The sequence below is a fragment of the Peromyscus californicus genome, unplaced genomic scaffold, assembly GCF_007827085.1.
Source record: "Peromyscus californicus insignis strain IS unplaced genomic scaffold, ASM782708v3 Scaffold_16__1_contigs__length_79575227, whole genome shotgun sequence".
NCBI lineage: Eukaryota > Metazoa > Chordata > Mammalia > Rodentia > Cricetidae > Peromyscus > Peromyscus californicus.
In genome coordinates this window covers 31,112,404-31,121,232 of record NW_026294458.1, presented here as the reverse complement: position 1 = coordinate 31,121,232, position 8,829 = coordinate 31,112,404, and the positions used below count along the sequence as shown (strand labels likewise).

Here is an 8,829-nt window from a genome sequence, read left to right as displayed (position 1 = left end):
GAATTAGGAAAATTAGATGACATGTGAACACCTGGAGTAGACATAATCTTTAACTCCAACAAAGAGACAATCTATTACAGCTGGACGTGCATTCACACCCATATGTGTATCAGCTGCAACTGCGGGAGGGGGCAGATGAGAAAAAGAATAAAGGAGCTGTCTAGTGCAGACAACAGGAACTGACCATAAATGTCTAAGAGAATCGACCGCTAAACAGTCTGCTCAATAGCTTATCAGTAATTCTTCCCATCCTAGTAGAATCTCTCCCTCGATCAATCACGTCCTCGGTCAATGGAATGCTGTCCTTCAGCATTGACTAGAGCAGCTACCAGGCTTGCTCCTTTGCAGCAATGTCTGAGTTCGTCTAAAGCACAGAAATCTTGCCTTTAATTGTCTCACAAACATGCACACTCATACTATTATATGCGTGCAGAACATGCATACACATTGTACATCTGATGCTTAGTGTATCTTGCTGTGTGCATCCTGAGGAGTTGAGATGTTCCAGGGATTGAAAGCCGAATTTTCATAATGTTGAGCTCAAAAGTATCTGATAGCCTTGATGTTTATCACAAAGGATGATTATTTCCCAACTATGCAAACTAAATCCTCAATAGAACCTCTTCAGGAATGGCACTAGGGGCACAAATTGCTATCTTATTCAGATCTGCTTGGTGTGTGTGTGTGTGTGTGTGTGTGTGTGTGTGTGTGTGTGTGTGTGTGTGTGTGTGTGTGATTTAGGTTTACTAAAAATAGAGGGAAAGGAGACATAAAACCAGGAGCCTGTGTTTGGGATAGGAGAGTTTGCTGAAATGTTGAACAATCCTTCCAGATTATTTCTCAAAGAGACAATAAAATATGACTTTTGTTTTGGAAAGATCATTTCAAGTACTACATAATCAAGAAAACAGATTGCAATAAAAAGATGTTTTTAAATCATGTTTATATACTTACCTGGCAGGGGAGATACCATGATCACGAAGGTGGTTTTCCCAGGGTGAGGCTTATCCATTTCACTCCGGATGTACTGACCCCTGCGATTTCCCCAAATGCAGGAAACTCGACTACATAATTTGTGTTAGTGGGGGACTGTGTTCGCGTTCTCCCCTGGGGAAAAAAAATCATGTTTATTCTCCCTTTCTTGGTTCCTTCCAGGTCCATCCTCACTTCCCTACTCACCCAAATTTGTCTTCTTTTTTTTTAAACCCAACAAGTCCAATTTTTTTCTGCCTATGTACTCATGGATGTGCTGCCTTTCACCAGAGCAACTATCAAAGGCTACATTCCTTATTTTTGGAGGTGTGGTGTTGAGAGGTTTATGTCTATAAAAACTCAGTGCTAACCTTAACAATGCAGGTATCTAATGGCTTTTTAATGGATAACACCTACCAAAATTCAAAATAATAGTAAAATTTGAAATATGGTATTTCAAGCTACACAACATTTATTTTTTTCAAATCAATAAAGAAAAACCATTGCTACTTGGCAATCATTTTAGGGGTAAAACTATGGTTAGAGAATAATTGTTCTTGAAATTAAAGTATCTTAAGGTACTAGAGAGTCCATAAAGGTCAAAATTAAATTTTAATATTTAAGAGTCTTCCATTTCTTCTGTAAAACTCAGCAAGTCCAAAAACCTAGCCAAGATAATTCATGAAAATCACTGGCTAATTTATCTAGGTTGAATTTGATTAAAGTGTGACAATCTGTCTCTTGATGGTCTATAACATTTTAATTTCTACGTTAAGTACTAAGAGTATGGCCTTGTTTTGTTAACTAACATGTGGCAGAAATAATGTTTCATTATAAGAGCATTTAATTATTGGTCTGAAATTCTGACAAGTATCTATGAATCCATATTTGCAACTGTGTTATAAAATTCACTTTTTAAGATGTTCTAATTCTCAGTACATAATTAAATGGCCTTGTTAAGGTCTCTGAGGCAGTCACATTGCTCTTCATTTTGTCAGTTAACTTCACAAATGACTCTTGCGTGATGATAATAGGTGAACCAAATAACAAGATTTGCTTATAGTGTTTGTGTCAAAAGATACTGGAGTTAATTAGCTAAGTCAGTCTAATTTCTTGCTTTTAATTTTCAAGGGATTTTATAAAATGACATGTAAAACTAAACTATGCTCCGTCTCACTTTAGGTAATAAGTGACTATTCTGAGATAAGTGTGATTCTTTTCATCTCATATTATCCATCTTTTTATGAGATGAAACGGCACAAAGAAATTTAACTAGTACAATAATGGTACCGTTGACGTAAACTAAGCACCGTGTATCTGTGTGATACAAGAGTGACAACTGGCATGTGTTTGGCAAACATCTAGTGATCTAGCATGGAAGAATAATGGGATTTTTCAGAGGGGAGTAGAAATAAGTCCATATTCCCTTGGGGCTCATGGGTATCCAATGAATAAAACACACATGGCAAATGAGTCAGGGTGGAGACAGGTGACATTCTATGTAATTTGTAACACTGAAGCTGAATGTGGTCAAATGCAAAAGCAGAAATGTAAGCAACATTAACTAGATTTATATTCTTTCGTGTGTGTGTGTGTGTGTGTGTGTGTGTGTGTGTGTGTGCTCTCATTGTGTGGATGTATGTGTGGATGTAGGTGCACGTAAACATGCATGGAGGCCTGGATTTAATACTGAGTGTCTTCCTTGATGATTCTTCACTTTATTATAATTGAACTAGCATTTCTCCCAGAACTCTTCAATTCTGGTTTGTCTAGCCATCTTGTTCCAAAGCTCTTTTGTTCTTGCCTCCAAATACTATGATCATAGGATTACTCATCTGACTAGATTTTATGTGATTTCTAGAGTTCTGAACGCTGGTCCTCATGATTTTGTGGCAAGAGCTTTAATCAACGAGCAATCTCCTCAACCTGCAGATCAATACTCTAACCCTGACCCACAATATTCCTAGTGGCAAAAAATTAAACAATGATTTGGCACATTAGGAAAATGATTTATTTTCCTATGATGTCAATATTAAGCAAAAAATATTTTCTTGAGAGGAATACCTTTCTAGTGAGATATTTAATATTTCTAGAAATAAACTGTGTGTCTGTTAAGCAGAGCACAGGTACAAAACGTGTCACGTGTCATGCAGAATCTAGAACCTCCACCTAGAACTGATGAAATATGGTGACACTGTGTTGTCTTGAAAATGAGTTCAGTATCTTCCCAGTTCTCAAGGCACAAACAGTCCATTCATTAAAAATATACTTTGAGTAGTTGGCTATGATAACTTTGAAAGAAATCCATGTTAAAAGTTTTCCGTTATAGTGAAGCACATTTGTGACTGCTTGGATGAATTTTGTGATTCTTCCTTCTTAATGTTATTCTAATTTTTCCAGAAATTCAGAAAATGTTAGATTACTAAGAGGCTAGTATATTACACAAGTCTGTTTCTTTAGAAAATATCAGTGATGATCATATCAGAGTGGTGCCTTGAGAAAAGGGAGTTTTGTGTTCTTTCCTCACTGAACCTACTTTACTCTCTGCCTCTCAGTCATTGGCATTTAAATCTAGTAATTCTGATTAAAAAGTGGACTGTTTAAGATATTTTGGTCAATCTCCATTCTTACATCTATAAAATAGAATCTAATTTCCTGACACTTTCACACCTCAGATTTTTTTTTTTTACAAGAGTGGAGGGTTTTTTGTTTGTTTGTTTTTGTTTTTTTTACAAGCATATTTGTAATAATTAAACCATCACCATTGATTCTCTTTATTCTTTTGTCCTGATTTAGAAACTGGAACAAAAAATTGCAATTGAGCCTCCTGTTAGCCTGCTGAAGTTGCAAACTTTAAAATCTATTGTTCTCTCCTGCATCCTACCACAATGATATATACACACATTCATATTTACTGCTATGCCTTTCACAATAGCAAGGGCATAGAACCAGTCTAGATGTCCATCAAATAAAGAGTTGATCAAGGAAATGCAGCACAACATACAATGGAATATTCCTCATCTGTTAAGACTAATGAAATTTGAAGGAAAATAGGTAGAACTGGAAAGGATTATATGAAGTGAAGTGACCCAATCTTAGAAAGACAGGATTTCATGTTCTCTCTCATATGTGAATACTAACTTTCAATGTGTAAGCATGTAAATAAAGGATTGTGTTTATTAGAGTGGGTATAGATTATAAAACTAAGTAGGAGACTGAGAGGGGGGAAAGGTGCAGAGGAAGGGGGAGACTTAAAATACCCCAGTTTGACATCAGAGAGGAAATGAGGATACTTGGGGTAGGAGGGCACAAGGGCAGGAATAGTGACAGGGAAGAAAGAGGTGAGAGAAACCAAAAAAAGCAAACTTTGGTTAAAAAGGGCATAATGAAGCCTTATTCTGTGTAAGCTAATAAAACATTTTTAAAAGTCTATTGTCCTCACCACTTTTTAGCAGCTGGAATACAAAACAATGCTAGTCAACTGAGCATTGCATCATCTCCTTGCAATTTTTCTGGTATTGATTTGTTTGTTTTTCAACAACTTTGTTAGGATTCAGCTTGTGTGACGAAAAATTCAGCCAGCTTTTTCAAATTTAAGTGTATTAACATTTATTTTATTTTAATTACTTTGAGAATCCTGTACACTATTATTCTGCTAAATGGACATTTTATTAAACAGACTACTTAATGGGTTATTCTTATACCCGTAGATTAGTGCATCTTTCACTCTCATCAGAGAAACATCTTTTTTTTTCAGTAGAGATGATTAACACAGAACCCCAGTTGATAAAAGTTCTGAGAATAAAAGACTATAGAATGTTCAGACCTAAATGAGGCATCTGTATAATGTACCTTCCTCCTCAAGGAGCATCTCTGAGGAGGTGAAGACAAGAGTGTAACACCCAGATGCAGTAGATGACTACAAAGAAACAGCATGTTTGAAACACAGCAGGGCTGTTGCACACATGTACTTAAAGTGGTTGTGACAATATTCACAAGACCTACACAAGCTCAAGTCATGCAATATCCCAGCTTGGTGGTGATAGCTAGCATTGAGCCCCATCCCCAGTTAAGGCGCGATTGGCTGCTGATAACTGTTGGGAGAGGGAGAATCAGTTTTCTTTAAGAGCCTAGCCCTTAGCCTGACACAGTAGCCCACATCTTTAGTTCTAGCATTAGGAGGCAGAGACAGGTGGATCTCTGAGTTCAAGGCCAGCCTGTTCTACAGAGTGAGTTCCAGGACAGCTAGAGCTACATAAACACAACATGATCATTACTTCAGAAGTTGCACAGACCACACTTCACTATATTTATTTTATGTCTTTCTAAAGAATTAAATCATCAAGTCTACAAATAAAATTCTTTATGACCATGACCACAAATGAAAGATAATCAAGGAAAATAAATTTTACACACACACACACACACACACACACACACACACACACACACACACACACATATGAAAGTATAAAAATTAAACCTCCTTATCTGGAAGGATAAATTTACCAAAGTAAATCATTAATTATTAATCAGAATCTTTGCTTAACCAACAGATGGATAATTTATATTTTGACATCAAACCTTTTCTAAGCTACCTCATTGATGATGAAAATGATTGCCTAAATGCTAAGAAACACATAAAACATCAACTCTGGATGTCGCTGTGACCATGTGTTCAATCCTTGAAGGCCCCAGGCAATACATGATGTTTCTCATATTTAAATGCATACTTTCTGTTCTGACCTTTTCAGTGTAGCAATGATTTATGCTTACATTTACTGTCACTTAAAAATATAACTTAGCATGCAGTAAACTGACTTGAGTGTGGTGGAATTTTTTGAATTTTACCACCCCACTGGTATAAATTCTTGTAACTATTCTAACTCTGAATTCAGAACAATTCTAAAACTATCAAATTTGTCTTGCTTTCCTAGTCATTCCCTTCTGCACACTTATTCTATGGCAATCACATGACCAGATGATCTACCACTCTAACTTTGCTTTCTTGGATATATAATATATACACAAATAAAATGTTAAAATCATTTTTAAGGGAAACAAATAGAATCAGATACCATATGAGCTTTAGGGACAGAGTTTTCCATAGCTTAATGTCTTCAAAATGCATCCATACTTAATTTGTTGCTTTTTGATACTAGTATTTCATTATGGATTTAGTAGAGTTTAATCTATCCAGTTACTCAAAAACATTTGCAAAGTTTTCTGTTTTACCAGTTATCAATGGAACTAAAATAAATATTAATGTGCAATAATATGCCAATCAGGAGAGCTTTGCTTACAGCTAGGTGTGTTCAAGGAAAAGAAAAATAGCTAAATAATGGTTTCCAGAACGATTTTCATGCCAGTGTGCCTGTGGGCAGAATCAACCAAGACTGGGACCCAAGAGAAAAACATGGAAGTATAACACATAGAGAGTGGACCGGAGGGTGTGAAGGTGGAAGGTAGGTAAGAAACAAACTACTAATATTATACAGCCAATCATAACATTAGAAACAATAAACAACAGCAAGCTCCAGATGGATGGCCACTACCTAGTGTTACTACTATATACTCTGTAAAATATCCAGTATGTAGAAAAATGTATGAGATATCCAAAGACCTAAGAAAATTTAATTCATCCCCTAGAAAAAAATGCGGTCCACAGAAATAAACAATTGCTCCCATGACAACAACTATGTGCAGAACTTCAATGAAAATAAAAGACTCAAATGATCAATGGCTATGAGACACTATGATTTTAAAAGCCAAGACGTGATGATGGAATCAATAGAAAATATCAATGAAGACATATGATTTATACAGAAAATTGAAATTTTGACATTGAAAGTATAATAATTAAAACAATTTCACAATAGGGACTAAACTAGGTAATAGAGATTATTAGATTATTTAATCTCGAACATTTATACTCTTGCTCTGTCTCTGTCTCTGTCTCTGTCTCTGTCTCTCTCTCTCTCTCTCTCACACACACACACACACACACACACACACACACACACACACACACACACACGAATGAAGAAAACTGAACAAAGACTCAGAGACTCAAGGAAAGTGGGGCACTATTAACCACAACAGCACTTGTGTAATGAGAAGAGCAAGAGGAGGCTGAGTATACTAAAAAGTAGAAAAGACATTCAAAGAAATAAATCTTTTAAAAAAAAACAATAAAACACATGCCTAGGGAGGTCAACAAACTCCAAGTATGATTACAAAGACATCCTCACACTGACACATCATACAAACAATGCTGAAAACCAAAGATGGGGAGAAAATCCACTTTTATGGGAATGAAATCTTTAGAAAAGGCAAGATAGAAAAGAGAATGGCAGCTTATGGTTTGGGTGCCAGGCATATGTGAAGACCAGGGGTGACAGTGGAGATAGAGTTTCTTTTGGGAGGTATCAAACACTTTCAAAATTATGCTATGGTTTCATGCATCTGTAAATATATTGAGCAGAACTGAACTGAGTATTTGCAGTGTCTAAATTTTGTGAATTTATACAAAGCAATTATATTTATGCAAATTTCTACTTATGAAAGTTGAGAGATGCTCCATTTTTAATCTTGAAAATGATAAACTGTTAATAAACAATATAGCCTTTTACAGATTATTTACCATTTACCATATGGATTATGCTTCATCCATAAAACACAACTCTGTTCAATGCTATAAAGGACTGCCATGCTGATTCACAGAAACCTAGACAGACGTAGTTATCATGTAGATTTTATAGGTGTTTCACTAAATGCAGGGAAGCAGACTCAAAAGAATACAATGTTTCATTCTATTTTTCATCACATTCTTTATAACACAAACTATAGAGATACAAAACAGATTACAATAACAGGAATAAGGGTGGAAAGATGGCTCAGGTACAAATGGTCTCTATAAGGTGATAATGCTCTTGACTGTGGTACTGAACTAGTTGACATGTGACTATGGCTTTGTCCAAACTCATTTGCCTTGTACTTGATTGTATGCCTATTTAAATTCCATATGTGTGTTAGGAAGTTCCAGGATGAAATGCCATTGTGACATCTAAACCTAACACCACTATTAAAAGAGGTGGGGAAAGATTAGATAATTTTCAAACCTGTTTTGACTCGAGAATACAAAGCTAAAAACAAAAAAGAACTATATATAAACACTCTACACTGATTAATAATATTTTCTCATAGAGATTACATGTCAGCAAGTTTAAAACTAATTTACATGTATACTGTGGGTTACATAAATAATACATCAAATATATACAACAATAAATTATAGATTATGGGACCAATTTCTCATTGTCAACTGAACTTTCATGTATGGTAAGTATATCTAAACTCATTTCAAGTTTGTTTACTATGATTAAATATTTAAAAAAAACAGAATCTTACCATGACTTGGTATTGATTAACATTCTTGAGAAATTATCAACAGTTGGGTAAAAGCTATTTGTTCCATAAGGTACGGTATAAAGTCTGAAAAGAAAAATCAGAACTAAAACCTGTAGATAGAGAGCCAGTTACAGACGTACAGGAAAAGTGGTACCTGCTGCTTTTAACAGATTATTGATCATTACACATCTCCAAAGGATGCTGCTATGAGGTGAGAGTGCCCCTCCCTCATCAGCAGTGGTGTGAGCACCCTGGACCAGAAGGTCCTAGGGCTTATTACTGTGGCAGTGAACACAGCCCTTGCAGGACACAGATTGACCCTTACCCTTTCACAGATACATCAACTCATAGGAGAGCTACCTTCATGTTATGCTCCACTGCATTAGGATGCTTGGGAGGTTGCTGCCACTGCCTCTTTCTCTCTCAGACCCTCCTTCATACAATAGT

At 35.8% G+C, this 8,829-nt stretch overlaps 1 non-coding gene across 1 annotated transcript; it reads left to right on the top strand.

Moving 5' to 3' along the window:
- The first annotated feature begins 946 nt into the window (after nt 1-946).
- LOC128112315 (U1 spliceosomal RNA) lies at nt 947-1,110 on the top strand. Its single transcript, XR_008218943.1, has one exon. It is a non-coding gene; the product is annotated as a U1 spliceosomal RNA (small nuclear RNA).
- The last annotated feature ends 7,719 nt before the right edge of the window (nt 1,111-8,829 follow it).